The sequence below is a fragment of the Bombina bombina genome, chromosome 1 (assembly GCF_027579735.1).
Source record: "Bombina bombina isolate aBomBom1 chromosome 1, aBomBom1.pri, whole genome shotgun sequence".
Lineage (NCBI taxonomy): Eukaryota > Metazoa > Chordata > Amphibia > Anura > Bombinatoridae > Bombina > Bombina bombina.
In genome coordinates, this window is record NC_069499.1 from 1,397,074,532 (window position 1) to 1,397,091,175 (window position 16,644).

A 16,644-nucleotide genomic window follows, 5' to 3' on the forward strand; every position below is an offset into this window, starting at 1 on the left:
TGCAAATAACACCATAAACTGCAGGGCTCCCTACTGCAAATAACACCCTAAACTGCAGGGCTCCCTACTGCAAATAACACCATAAACTGCAGGGCTCCCTACTGCAAATAACACAATAAACTGCAGGGCTCCCTACTGCAAATAACACCACAAACTGCAGGGCTCCATACTGCAAATAACACCCTAAACTGCAGGGCTCCCTACTGCAAATAACACCACAAACTGCAGGGCTCCATACTGCAAATAACACCACAAACTGCAGGGCTCCATACTGCAAATAACACCATAAACTGCAGGGCTCCATACTGCAAATAACACCATAAACTGCAGGGCTCCATACTGCAAATAACACCATAAACTGCAGGGCTCCCTACTGCAAATAACACCATAAACTGCAGGGCTCCCTACTGCAAATAACACCCTAAACTGCAGGGCTCCCTACTGCAAATAACACCACAAACTGCAGGGCTCCATACTGCAAATAACACCATAAACTGCAGGGCTCTATACTGCAAATAACACCATAAACTGCAGGGCTCCCTACTGCAAATAACACCATAAACTGCAGGGCTCTATACTGCAAATAACACCATAAACTGCAGGGCTCTATACTGCAAATAACACCATAAACTGCAGGGCTCTATACTGCAAATAACACCATAAACTGCAGGGCTCTATACTGCAAATAACACCATAAACTGCAGGGCTCTATACTGCAAATAACACCATAAACTGCAGGGCTCTATACTGCAAATAACACCATAAACTGCAGGGCTCCCTACTGCAAATAACACCATAAACTGCAGGGCTCTATACTGCAAATAACACCCTAAACTGCAGGGCTCCATACTGCAAATAACACCCTAAACTGCAGGGCTCCATACTGCAAATAACACCCTAAACTGCAGGGCTCCATACTGCAAATAACACCCTAAACTGCAGGGCTCCATACTGCAAATAACACCCTAAACTGCAGGGCTCCCTACTGCAAATAACACCACAAACTGCAGGGCTCCATACTGCAAATAACACCATAAACTGCAGGGCTCCATACTGCAAATAACACCCTAAACTGCAGGGCTCCCTACTGCAAATAACACCACAAACTGCAGGGCTCCATACTGCAAATAACACCCTAAACTGCAGGGCTCCATACTGCAAATAACACCCTAAACTGCAGGGCTCCATACCGCAAATAACACCATAAACTGCAGGGCTCCATACTGCAAATAACACCCTAAACTGCAGGGCTCCATACTGCAAATAACACCCTAAACTGCAGGGCTCCATACTGCAAATAACACCCTAAACTGCAGGGCTCCATACTGCAAATAACACCCTAAACTGCAGGGCTCCATACTGCAAATAACACCCTAAACTGCAGGGCTCTATACTGCAAATAACACCATAAACTGCAGGGCTCTATACTGCAAATAACACCATAAACTGCAGGGCTCTATACTGCAAATAACACCCTAAACTGCAGGGCTCCATACTGCAAATAACACCCTAAACTGCAGGGCTCCCTACTGCAAATAACACCATAAACTGCAGGGCTCCCTACTGCAAATAACACCCTAAACTGCAGGGCTCCATACTGCAAATAACACCCTAAACTGCAGGGCTCCATACTGCAAATAACACCATAAACTGCAGGGCTCCCTACTGCAAATAACACCCTAAACTGCAGGGCTCCCTACTGCAAATAACACCCTAAACTGCAGGGCTCCCTACTGCAAATAACACCCTAAACTGCAGGGCTCCCTACTGCAAATAACACCCTAAACTGCAGGGCTCCCTACTGCAAATAACACCCTAAACTGCAGGGCTCCCTACTGCAAATAACACCCTAAACTGCAGGGCTCCCTACTGCAAATAACACCCTAAACTGCAGGGCTCCCTACTGCAAATAACACCCTAAACTGCAGGGCTCCCTACTGCAAATAACACCATAAACTGCAGGGCTCCCTACTGCAAATAACACCCTAAACTGCAGGGCTCCCTACTGCAAATAACACCATAAACTGCAGGGCTCTATACTGCAAATAACACCATAAACTGCAGGGCTCCCTACTGCAAATAACACCATAAACTGCAGGGCTCCCTACTGCAAATAACACCCTAAACTGCAGGGCTCCCTACTGCAAATAACACCCTAAACTGCAGGGCTCCATACTGCAAATAACACCATAAACTGCAGGGCTCCCTACTGCAAATAACACCCTAAACTGCAGGGCTCCCTACTGCAAATAACACCCTAAACTGCAGGGCTCCCTACTGCAAATAACACCATAAACTGCAGGGCTCCCTACTGCAAATAACACCCTAAACTGCAGGGCTCCCTACTGCAAATAACACCCTAAACTGCAGGGCTCCCTACTGCAAATAACACCCTAAACTGCAGGGCTCCCTACTGCAAATAACACCCTAAACTGCAGGGCTCCCTACTGCAAATAACACCATAAACTGCAGGGCTCCCTACTGCAAATAACACCCTAAACTGCAGGGCTCCCTACTGCAAATAACACCATAAACTGCAGGGCTCTATACTGCAAATAACACCATAAACTGCAGGGCTCCCTACTGCAAATAACACCATAAACTGCAGGGCTCCCTACTGCAAATAACACCATAAACTGCAGGGCTCCCTACTGCAAATAACACCCTAAACTGCAGGGCTCCATACTGCAAATAACACCCTAAACTGCAGGGCTCCCTACTGCAAATAACACCCTAAACTGCAGGGCTCCCTACTGCAAATAACACCATAAACTGCAGGGCTCCCTACTGCAAATAACACCCTAAACTGCAGGGCTCCCTACTGCAAATAACACCACAAACTGCAGGGCTCTATACTGCAAATAACACCACAAACTGCAGGGCTCCATACTGCAAATAACACCACAAACTGCAGGGCTCCCTACTGCAAATAACACCACAAACTGCAGGGCTCCATACTGCAAATAACACCCTAAACTGCAGGGCTCCATACTGCCAATAACACCACAAACTGCAGGGCTCCATACTGCAAATAACACCACAAACTGCAGGGCTCCATACTGCAAATAACACCACAAACTGCAGGGCTCCCTACTGCAAATAACACCCTAAACTGCAGGGCTCCCTACTGCAAATAACACCATAAACTGCAGGGCTCCCTACTGCAAATAACACCCTAAACTGCAGGGCTCCCTACTGCAAATAACACCCTAAACTGCAGGGCTCCCTACTGCAAATAACACCACAAACTGCAGGGCTCCATACTGCAAATAACACCACAAACTGCAGGGCTCCATACTGCAAATAACACCCTAAATTGCAGGGCTCCCTACTGCAAATAACACCACAAACTGCAGGGCTCCATACTGCAAATAACACCACAAACTGCAGGGCTCCATACTGCAAATAACACCCTAAACTGCAGGGCTCCATACTGCAAATAACACCCTAAACTGCAGGGCTCCATACTGCAAATAACACCCTAAACTGCAGGGCTCCCTACTGCAAATAACACCCTAAACTGCAGGGCTCCCTACTGCAAATAACACCATAAACTGCAGGGCTCCCTACTGCAAATAACACCCTAAACTGCAGGGCTCCCTACTGCAAATAACACCACAAACTGCAGGGCTCTATACTGCAAATAACACCACAAACTGCAGGGCTCCATACTGCAAATAACACCACAAACTGCAGGGCTCCATACTGCAAATAACACCACAAACTGCAGGGCTCTATACTGCAAATAACACCCTAAACTGCAGGGCTCCCTACTGCAAATAACACCACAAACTGCAGGGCTCCATACTGCAAATAACACCACAAACTGCAGGGCTCCCTACTGCAAATAACACCACAAACTGCAGGGCTCCATACTGCAAATAACACCACAAACTGCAGGGCTCCATACTGCAAATAACACCACAAACTGCAGGGCTCCCTACTGCAAATAACACCACAAACTGCAGGGCTCCCTACTGCAAATAACACCCTAAACTGCAGGGCTCCCTACTGCAAATAACACCATAAACTGCAGGGCTCCCTACTGCAAATAACACAATAAACTGCAGGGCTCCCTACTGCAAATAACACCACAAACTGCAGGGCTCCATACTGCAAATAACACCCTAAACTGCAGGGCTCCCTACTGCAAATAACACCACAAACTGCAGGGCTCCATACTGCAAATAACACCACAAACTGCAGGGCTCCATACTGCAAATAACACCATAAACTGCAGGGCTCCATACTGCAAATAACACCATAAACTGCAGGGCTCCATACTGCAAATAACACCATAAACTGCAGGGCTCCCTACTGCAAATAACACCATAAACTGCAGGGCTCCCTACTGCAAATAACACCCTAAACTGCAGGGCTCCCTACTGCAAATAACACCACAAACTGCAGGGCTCCATACTGCAAATAACACCATAAACTGCAGGGCTCCATACTGCAAATAACACCATAAACTGCAGGGCTCCCTACTGCAAATAACACCATAAACTGCAGGGCTCTATACTGCAAATAACACCATAAACTGCAGGGCTCTATACTGCAAATAACACCATAAACTGCAGGGCTCTATACTGCAAATAACACCATAAACTGCAGGGCTCTATACTGCAAATAACACCATAAACTGCAGGGCTCTATACTGCAAATAACACCATAAACTGCAGGGCTCTATACTGCAAATAACACCATAAACTGCAGGGCTCCCTACTGCAAATAACACCATAAACTGCAGGGCTCTATACTGCAAATAACACCATAAACTGCAGGGCTCTATACTGCAAATAACACCATAAACTGCAGGGCTCCATACTGCAAATAACACCACAAACTGCAGGGATCCCTACTGCAAATAACACCCTAAACTGCAGGGCTCCCTACTGCAAATAACACCCTAAACTGCAGGGCTCCATACTGCAAATAACACCATAAACTGCAGGGCTCCATACTGCAAATAACACCATAAACTGCAGGGCTCTATACTGCAAATAACACCCTAAACTGCAGGGCTTCCTACTGCAAATAACACCCTAAACTGCAGGGCTCCCTACTGCAAATAACACCATAAACTGCAGGGCTCTATACTGCAAATAACACCCTAAACTGCAGGGCTCCCTACTGCAAATAACACCATAAACTGCAGGGCTCTATACTGCAAATAACACCATAAACTGCAGGGCTCCCTACTGCAAATAACACCCTAAACTGCAGGGCTCCCTACTGCAAATAACACCATAAACTGCAGGGCTCCCTACTGCAAATAACACCCTAAACTGCAGGGCTCTATACTGCAAATAACACCCTAAACTGCAGGGCTCCCTACTGCAAATAACACCATAAACTGCAGGGCTCTATACTGCAAATAACACCCTAAACTGCAGGGCTCCATACTGCAAATAACACCCTAAACTGCAGGGCTCTATACTGCAAATAACACCCTAAACTGCAGGGCTCCATACTGCAAATAACACCCTAAACTGCAGGGCTCCATACTGCAAATAACACCACAAACTGCAGGGCTCCCTACTGCAAATAACACCCTAAACTGCAGGGCTCCCTACTGCAAATAACACCCTAAACTGCAGGGCTCCCTACTGCAAATAACACCCTAAACTGCAGGGCTCCCTACTGCAAATAACACCACAAACTGCAGGGCTCCATACTGCAAATAACACCACAAACTGCAGGGCTCCATACTGCAAATAACACCATAAACTGCAGGGCTCTATACTGCAAATAACACCACAAACTGCAGGGCTCCATACTGCAAATAACACCATAAACTGCAGGGCTCCCTACTGCAAATAACACCACAAACTGCAGGGCTCCCTACTGCAAATAACACCCTAAACTGCAGGGCTCCCTACTGCAAATAACACCACAAACTGCAGGGCTCCATACTGCAAATAACACCACAAACTGCAGGGCTCCATACTGCAAATAACACCATAAACTGCAGGGCTCTATACTGCAAATAACACCATAAACTGCAGGGCTCTATACTGCAAATAACACCACAAACTGCAGGGCTCCATACTGCAAATAACACCACAAACTGCAGGGCTCCATACTGCAAATAACACCCTAAACTGCAGGGCTCCCTACTGCAAATAACACCCTAAACTGCAGGGCTCCATACTGCAAATAACACCCTAAACTGCAGGGCTCCATACTGCAAATAACACCATAAACTGCAGGGCTCCATACTGCAAATAACACCCTAAACTGCAGGGCTCCATACTGCAAATAACACCCTAAACTGCAGGGCTCCCTACTGCAAATAACACCACAAACTGCAGGGCTCCATACTGCAAATAACACCCTAAACTGCAGGGCTCCCTACTGCAAATAACACCATAAACTGCAGGGCTCCCTACTGCAAATAACACCCTAAACTGCAGGGCTCCATACTGCAAATAACACCATAAACTGCAGGGCTCCATACTGCAAATAACACCATAAACTGCAGGGCTCCATACTGCAAATAACACCCTAAACTGCAGGGCTCTATACTGCAAATAACACCATAAACTGCAGGGCTCCATACTGCAAATAACACTCTAAACTGCAGGGCTCCCTACTGCAAATAACACCCTAAACTGCAGGGCTCCCTACTGCAAATAACACCCTAAACTGCAGGGCTCCATACTGCAAATAACACCATAAACTGCAGGGCTCTATACTGCAAATAACACCACAAACTGCAGGGCTCTATACTGCAAATAACACCATAAACTGCAGGGCTCCATACTGCAAATAACACCATAAACTGCAGGGCTCCATACTGCAAATAACACCCTAAACTGCAGGGCTCCCTACTGCAAATAACACCATAAACTGCAGGGCTCCATACTGCAAATAACACCATAAACTGCAGGGCTCCCTACTGCAAATAACACCCTAAACTGCAGGGCTCCCTACTGCAAATAACACCCTAAACTGCAGGGCTCCATACTGCAAATAACACCATAAACTGCAGGGCTCTATACTGCAAATAACACCACAAACTGCAGGGCTCTATACTGCAAATAACACCATAAACTGCAGGGCTCCATACTGCAAATAACACCATAAACTGCAGGGCTCCATACTGCAAATAACACCCTAAACTGCAGGGCTCCCTACTGCAAATAACACCATAAACTGCAGGGCTCCATACTGCAAATAACACCATAAACTGCAGGGCTCCCTACTGCAAATAACACTCTAAACTGCAGGGCTCCCTACTGCAAATAACACCATAAACTGCAGGGCTCCATACTGCAAATAACACCCTAAACTGCAGGGCTCCCTACTGCAAATAACACCCTAAACTGCAGGGCTCTATACTGCAAATAACACCATAAACTGCAGGGCTCCATACTGCAAATAACACCCTAAACTGCAGGGCTCTATACTGCAAATAACACCACAAACTGCAGGGCTCCCTACTGCAAATAACACCCTAAACTGCAGGGCTCCCTACTGCAAATAACACCCTAAACTGCAGGGCTCCCTACTGCAAATAACACCCTAAACTGCAGGGCTCCATACTGCAAATAACACCATAAACTGCAGGGCTCCATACTGCAAATAACACCACAAACTGCAGGGCTCCATACTGCAAATAACACCCTAAACTGCAGGGCTCCCTACTGCTAATAACACCATAAACTGCAGGGATAATGATGTTTTCATTTACAGAAACAGGCTCCTCTTCATTAGATCCCACTGTGCAGAATTGGCTTTGCCTTGAGGCCCGTTCTGTATAAGCTGTATGGGCGGGCTATGGGCAAGCTAATGTCAAAGGTTTGCCTGCCCATTATTTCAATTAAATGACCTTATTTCAAAGACACAACATTTGTTTTTCCAGTGAGGGGCCGAGGGTGTTGCTAATTTATCTTTGATTTATAAACATGGCATCAGGTGGCTTTATTAGCTGAGATTTTTTTACATCAACCACCATAAGATTTGGAGAGCAATGTGACACAGTTAAAGGGACAGTCTACTTTAAAACTGCTATTGTTTAAAAAGATAATCCCTTTATTACCCATTCCCCAGTTTTGCATAACCAACTCTGTTATATTAATACAATTTTTACCTCTGTGATTACCTTATCTCTAAGCCTCCTTACTGCCCTCTTACCTCAGTTCTTTTGACAGACTTGAATTTTATCAAATCAGTGCTGTCTCATAAGTAACTCCATGTGAGTGAGCACAATGATATCTATATGACATACATGAACTAGCTCTATCTAATTGTGAAAAACTGTCAAAATCAAATGAGACAAAAGGCCTCCTTAAAGGGCATAGAAATCAGTTTATGAGCCAACCTAGGTTTAGCTTTCAACAAAGAATAGTAAAGTACAAAGCAAATTTAATGATAAAAGTCAATTTGAAAGTTTGAAATCACATGCCCTATCATGAAAGTTTAATTTTGACTTGACTATCCCTTTAAGTATTTATTTTGTTACCCATATCCAGGATAAGGTGGGGGTTGGGTTGATCTGCTACTCCTTGCACCCTACTCCTTCTGAGCATCCATGTTACGGACATTCGGATTTCATGAAAAGTAATAGGGATGATGTTCTTATGTTGCTATTTGGTTCAGTAAATGGTTAGCTATAACAGGGCAGCTATAATCGTTACAGTAATAGCTGGAAGTAAAAATATGACAATTTTACAGCTAGCATGAAAATAAACAACTAAGGACCAGATTAAAAAGGGAGCGCAAAGAACCGCTTACGCAATTGCGATATTTGCACGCAAATGTGCACTGGTATTACAAGATGAGCGCAATGCGAATGCGACCTCACACTTGCATTGCATGGAAGCTTTGCGCTCACAAGAGTGCACTTCCATAGGCTCCAAAGGGAGCCTCATTTTCATGGCGAGAGACACGGCAGAGAACCTAGTGCAGCGAAGGGGGTAAGTCGCGCAGCACATTTAAATTATATTTGAATATATAAATATATATTTATGTTTTTATATGTATATATACACATACTAAGACATACATGTATATGTATATAAGCATATACATATATATTTGCAGTTTTAACACAGACCCCATAGACCGCTATGTAATGGCACTTTTCAGTGCCTTTTTTTTTCTAACACCCCAGACCTGCTCACTTTAACCCCTAAAAACTGCTTTGTGCAGTTATGATTTAATGGAAAACAATGCTAATATTTTTTATTTTATTAAAGGCACTTTACATGAGCTTGCGGTAGCAATAACTAGCGACTTGTAATGGCTGGTTATTTGTCGTGCACCTGTAAACGTGCAAATTTGCCCATTTACATGCATGCAATGAATTAGCGCTCCACTTGTAACCTAGTCCTAAATGTATAAGCCTATCTATATAAAAAATGTGAAGGAACAATACTGTTGTTCCATAGTCATTGACAAGGCCCAAATCGAGCCATGAAATTAAGAACTATTGTGTTTGACTCCTGAGCTAAAGCAGAACAAGTCAAATTGCCAGTTGAGTTAATCTGGTGTCTGTTGAGAAAATAATGAGAACACTACAGACTTTCTTTTCAGGGACTATACAGTTTTTGTTCCCACTCATTTTTGAACATTATTGCTTCCTATTTCTTATGGTGTTTTAAGCATCTTCAGCAATTTATTTAAGTATATTAAAAGTTAAAGGAACATTAAAGCAAGTACAAGGGCATCTTTATATTTAAAGTGGTCATAATAGTTGAAAGATAATATGCTCAGGGACTAGGGACCCTTTCATGCTATGTGTTTAACCCACTGATTTTCAAACCTGTCCTCATTCCTCAAGCCTCCCCAACAGTTTTCTGGATTACCTTGGGTGAGAGCAGGTAAAATAACCAGGTTTACTAATCATCTGATTGTTTCACCTGTGCTCCAGATCAGATATCCTCAAAATGTGGCCTGTTAGGGAGGTTAAAGAGATAGGGACATATTTAACAATGTGCGAGCGGATATGATACGAAGTAACGTATGTCCACTGCACATCGCTGCCCATCTCTAAATGCCGACAGCATACGCCGACAGCATTTATTATTGCACCAGCAGTTCCGTACGGAGCTTGATGCTCCTTGTTTCAGGCTCGCCGGAAACAGAAGTTATGAAGTAGCGGTGTAAAGACCGCAGCTCCAAAAATTGTCCGCCTGCTCTGAGGCCGCGGACAGAAATCAACCCGATCAAATATGATCGGGTTAATTGACACCTGGGACACCTGCTAGAGGCCGATTGCCCACAAATCTGCAGGGGGCGGCATTGCACCAGCAGTTCACAAGAACTGCTGGTGCAATGATAAATGCCGACAGCGTATGCTGTCACCATTTATTGATGCGCGGCGGACATGATACACTACTTCGTATCATGTCTGCTCGCACATTGATAAATATGCCCCATAGTAGAAGTACTGCTCAGGAACCACAGAGCACTGCAGGACCCAAGCAGAAACTGCAGCTGATCCAGTCAGGAGCACTAGTCACATAGCTGAGTCATTTGACTAGCACTGCTGATTGGATCAGCTTAGGTTCCACTGGGGAACAGCAGTATTCTGGGGGTCCTGCATGGTACTTCTACTGTGTGTTTTCCCCCTGACTCCCATGACTCAGTTTTCTTTATAGGCCACACACTCTATATAATTTATAATCATTTGTAACACACAGCCTTCAGATAAAGAGATGGTGTAGAAAAAAGCAGATAAGAGTTTGTCTCTCTCTCCCATCTCCACTGGGAGGATGATTTCTTCTGTTGACTCTTGATGGCAAAGCTTTTCTATAGTCATTGTTGTAGTTTTGACATTTTTAGTATTAGTGGAGGTTTAAACAGGAAAAGCAGCTATTTCAAAAGATAAAATTAAAGGTAAATGAGCTTTTTCTAATGTAAAATGAATCATTGTTAACTCATTAAAGAAGAGGAAATTTTATCGGTCCTAAAGGACAGTAAATTCCCTGTAATTGCAAGATCTCTCTGCAGGCTTGAAATAAACTAACATTCTTGGTAATATCAGCTTGAACCTAACCACTGTCATTATGTTAGCAAATTATGCATTATATTGCAATTCTTATCTTATCATCTCTGCTGAAGCCAACAGATATAGCGCAGGGTTTGGTCTGTAATGTGCTCTATCAGTTCTCTGTATTGAAAAACCCTTAATTTGCAGTCTTAAAGGGACAGTCTACACCAGAATTTTTAATGTTTAAAAAGCTAGATGATCCCTTTATTACTCACTGCCTAGTTTTGCATAACCAACAGTTATATAAATACACTTTTTACCTCTGTGATTACCTTGTATCTAAGCCTCTGCAAACTGCCCCCTTATTTCAGTTCTTTTGACAGACATCCATTTTAACCAATCAGAGCTGGCTCACGGGAACTCCACGTGCGTGAGCACAGTGTTATCTATTTGACACACATGAACTAACACCCCCTAGTGGTGAAAAAGTGTCAAAATGCCCTGAGAGAAGAGGCGGCCTTCAAGGGTTTAGAAATTTGCATATTAACCTCCTAGGTTTTGTTTTCAATTAAGAATACCAAGAGAACAAAGCAAAATTGGTGATAAAAGTAAATTGGAAAATTGTTTAAAATTCTATCTGAATCATGAAAGTTTATTTTGGACTAGACTGCCCCTTTAAGTATATTGCAAAGTTTGTTCTCCTACACATATCTTGAATACAATTACAAATGTGTTAAACACATAGTTAAAGTCAGCTCTGAACTGGAAAAACACTATTGGTCTGTCGCTGAACATTGCTAAACCAATCAGGGGTAGCATAAATTTGTAAACACCAACCATCATCTCTAATGAGCTCCAGAACAGTAGTGAATTACCAGCCTGAAGCTGACTTTAACTTTGTGTTTAACATTTTCATTCTGTTCAAAACAAAAAGTTTTGCTGTTGTTCCTTTACACTATGAGCCGATTTATTTAAAACTATCTCACAAGTACCCTAAAGCCCCTGTCAAAAGGCAGTTTTTACCTTGAGAACAGTGTGTCCTGCAAATGGGGGTTCCCTGCATTTAAAGGGATAGTCTAGTCAAAATTAAACTTTCATGGTTCAGATAGAGCATGCAATTTTTTTTTTTTTTTTACATCTTTTATTTATTATCAGCAGGGATAACATTAGATTTCATAGTAACAAAGAGTTCATAACATAATATTCTTCTAAAAAGATAACATATGATAAGATATTAATTTCATATCAAATAGATCAATTCGATAAATCAATAAGAAAGACAAAAAAAAAAAAAAAAATTCTAATCTTGAACCGTTGATATGAGTTACTACTTAGTTCAATCTGACTAGATATAAGTCTGCTGGATTTTCCTTTTAAAATAACAAAAATAAACCAGAGAGATAATATTCCTGGAATGGATTAACTTAACTATTTCTTGTGTTAGATTGTTTGCTTTCCTTTTTCTTTTTCTCTTTTTCTCCTTTTACTTTTGAATGTATCAAATTATGTCCAGAGCTGAGGGGGAGAGGGAAGGGAAGGGGGAAAAAAAAAAAAAAAAAAAAAAAAAAAAAAAAGAGCTGTTTGTTGTTCAGATAAGATAAGTTAAGTTACCATATGTCTAATAACACAATTTCGGTATTCCGAAATGGATAGATTAGAGTATCAATCTCGCTAGGGGGGAATATCCTAATAAATCTTGACCACTTTCGAAAAAAACTAGTTATCTCTTGCTCCGAATTCAAGTTTGTTGCTAGTTGTTCAACTATACATTGTTTCCTAAGATAGTTTTTAATCTCTGTTATTGATGGTATAATATTGTGCTTCCAGTCCTTAAATAACAAATTTCTAGCTGCTAAAATGATTAGATTTATTATTCTTACTTCTTTTAAAGTTGGACTCTTATCTTTCAAGAAAATTATATCTATGCCTGTAAGCTTTAGAGGAGTTATTTTTAAGACTTTTTCTATCCAAAATTCTATTTTAAGCCAGAGTTGTTGCAGTTTAGGGCAAGACCATAATACATGAATTATGTCGGCCGCTGGTAATCTACATTTGGGGCAGCTATTAAAGTTTGTATTATGCCATTTATAACCTTTATCTGGGGAATAGTATGTTAAGTGTATGAGTTTCACATGGGACTCCCTCCAAGTCTCAGCTATTGTGGTCTCAAAAAGTAAGACTATAGAACGTAAAACCTGCTTCTTATGATCAATATTAATCATAAAGAGGTTTGTCCATTTTTGAGCTATTTGTTTGACGCACTCTTCACCCTTAAACCCTACCATATATGTGTACCATGGAGAGATAGAGGTAAGTCCGGCTTTAATCAGAACTGGCCAATTCCCTAACCTACCCCATGTCCAGTTCCACGGGAACTTATGAATTAATTGCGTTACGTAGTGTCTAACTTGCAGATATGTAAAAAAGTCACGATTATCCAAGCTATATTCTTGTTTTAAGTCTTCAAAGGATTTAATGTTCCCCGTCTCAAAATTAACCACTTGTCGTGCATAGTATATTCCCTGCCTCTTCCATTTCATCAGAATGGGTGAAGAAGTTCCTTCTTGGAATTCTGGATTACCAATAAGGGTTTGATGTTTAGGTATATCTGTGTTAATTCCAACTTTTGCTCCAATCTTTTTCCACGCCTTAATGATTATAGAGATTGTTTTAAACTTCTTTACTTGTTTAGGAATAGAGTTATAAGACAAGTGCAGCAAAGATAGTGGAATTAGAGGGAATATTATGTTTGCCTCAAGATCATTGTCTGTGAAATAATCTGCTTCTGCTATCCAGTCAGAAGCTATACGACCTAGAAAAACAAGATTATAGGAATGCAGATCAGAGAGTGCCAGTCCGGCATATTGTTTAGGGAAGGCTAGTTTTTGAAGTGAAATTCTAGGTTTTTTTGAATACCATATAAAACTTCTAAGAGTAGAATTAAATTTCTTTATATCATATATTTTAATCAGAACAGGAAGGTTCTGCAAGATATAGAGAATCTTAGGAAGGATAGTCATTTTGTAAAGAGCTATTCGCCCTGAGATGGAGAGTGGCAGATGTTGCCAATTCTTCATATAGCTCAGAGCTTGTTTTAATATAGGAGATATATTTAGAGAGTACCAATCTTTAGGATTATCTGATATTATGATTCCTAGATACCTAAAGGAACTTGTAACTAGTTTGTAAGGATGTTTTGTGCAGGAATCTTTCGTTTTCCTCAGCCACAATAGTTCAGACTTTGTGTTGTTTATTTTATATCCTGAGCATCGACCGTATAAATCTACTATTTTATTAAATTTGGGAATATTTGACGATGTGTTTGAGATATATAGTAGCAGGTCATCGGCATATAGGGAGACCTTCACCTCTTTTTTATGAATTTTTATTCCCTCAATCTGATGTCTAACTTTCAGTGCAAGTGGTTCAATTGCTAGGTTGAATAATAGAGGTGAAAGAGGACATCCTTGACGGGTTCCTCTTTCCATTCTAATTGTATCTGATACATGCCCATTAATAACTAGACTCGTGGATGAATATAAACATATATTTTCCACCAGTTTATAAAATTTGTTATCAATTCCAAAGCGTTGTACGGCATCTAATAAGAACTCATGATTAACACGATCAAATGCCTTTTCGGCGTCTACCGCTAATATTGCGGCATCAGACTGTTCTTTCAATGTACTCTCTTCGACATTCTTAAAGTAGTCAATAATTAGAAGTAATTGCCTAATTTTTGCTGCTGAACTGCGGTTGCGAATAAAGCCCACTTGGTCTTTATGAATGACATCTGCTATCCCCTCTTGTAATCTTGCTGCTAAAATTGATGTGAATATCTTATAATCTGAGTTTAACAGTGCTATTGGTCTATATGAGTCCCTGTTCGCTGGATCTTTCCCAGGTTTAAGTAGAAAGATAGTATTAGATTCTAAAAATGTATTTGGTATTTGGACCTCGCCTGAGAAATATTGGTTAAAGAGTTTAGTTAAGTGGGGAATTAAGGTAGGTGCCATGATTTTATAAAAATCGTTAGGCATTGCGTCCGGACCTGGAGCTTTCTCAAGTTTTAATGATTGGATAGCTTTTGAGACTTCGAGCTCAGAAATGGGCCCATTTAATTTCTGGCTGAACTCAGATTTGAATTTCGTGATCTTTAAGTCTTTCCAGAACACATCCCTAGCCGACTTATCCATAGGTGTAGATGAATAAATTATTTTATAATGTTGGTAAAAAGATTCCAATATGTCTTCTGGGGCATTCAAATGACTATCCTTGATCTGTATTGATTCTATTGTTGGTGATTGTTTAAAGTTTTTTACTAGTTTAGATAGCAGCTTACCTGATTTATTTCCATATTTATATAGGTTCGCTTGATATTTTAGTTCTGATCGAATTGTTGAGGCTGTTAAGAAGGAATCCCGTTCTTTTTTCAATTTGGCATATCTAGTCCAGTTTTCTTCTGATTGAAAATTTAAAAATCTGTTATAAGCATTACTTACTGCTGCTGTTAGTTGCTTTTCCTTTAATCGAGAATTACGCTTGCCCCTCTCCATATAGGCGATGATTTCTCCCCTTAATACCGCTTTCGCTGTCTCCCAGACAACTGAGAAGTTAGATACTGATCCAATATTAAACTGAAAAAATTCTTCTAGTTTATTTTTTAGCCAATTACTGAATTTCGGATCGTTATTTAAATATTTTGGATAGAAAAAACGCGCTCTTCTTGTAGATAGATTATTTACTAGGATATCTAGCATCACAGGGGCGTGATCTGAGATACAAATTTCTGAAATGGTAGCTCTGGCTCCTCTTTGATATAAGCTATCATTTACTAGAATAAGATCAATTCTGGATAATGATTTAAATGCCTTTGAATAACATGTATAATTTTTTAAATCCGGGTTTTGGACCCGCCAGATATCTCTGACGGCTAGATTTTGAAAGATAGTGTTAAAAATTTTTGCTTCCAAGTTATCTTTTTTAGTTTTTTTTTGCGCAGTACCTCTTCTCAGTCTATCGAGGGGACATCGGGGTGCCATATTAAAATCACCTGCAACTATTACATAACCTTCTGCTACTTGAAGTAGTTGAGATTGGAGGGAGTCCCAGAATTCTGGTTTAATTGTGTTGGGGGCATATAAGTTGCATATTGTATATATAGATCCTGCTATTTTCAATTTTAGTATTAAATATCTGCTTTCTAAGTCTACTATTGTGAGTAGTTTGTCATATACTAATTTTTTTCCTAGTAAAATAGCTACCCCATTTTTTCTATTGGAGGTCGGAGCGCAAATTACTTCTGACACCCATGTCGATTTTACGTTTCATGGATTCCTCTAGATTTAAATGTGTCTCTTGAATTAATGCTATTGATGTATTAATCCTTTGTAGGTGTGATAAAATCATTTTTCGTTTAATAGGGGATGTAATTCCCCCTATGTTCCATGTTGTGAGTCTAAGATTTTTACCCATCTAGTATATATTTATTGGTGTAAGTAGCAGATATGCAACAACAAAAAAATAAAATAAAAAAAATAAATAAATAAATAAAAAAATAAAATAAAAAATAAATAAATAAATAAATAAGGAGAAAAAAGGAAAGAAATAAAGGTCTCCCTCAGCTCTGGAATTACAAAAAGTTTATCTATTATTAATATCATGGTGTAGATATGCAAGAATTTATTGATGGTATGGGAGAAAAA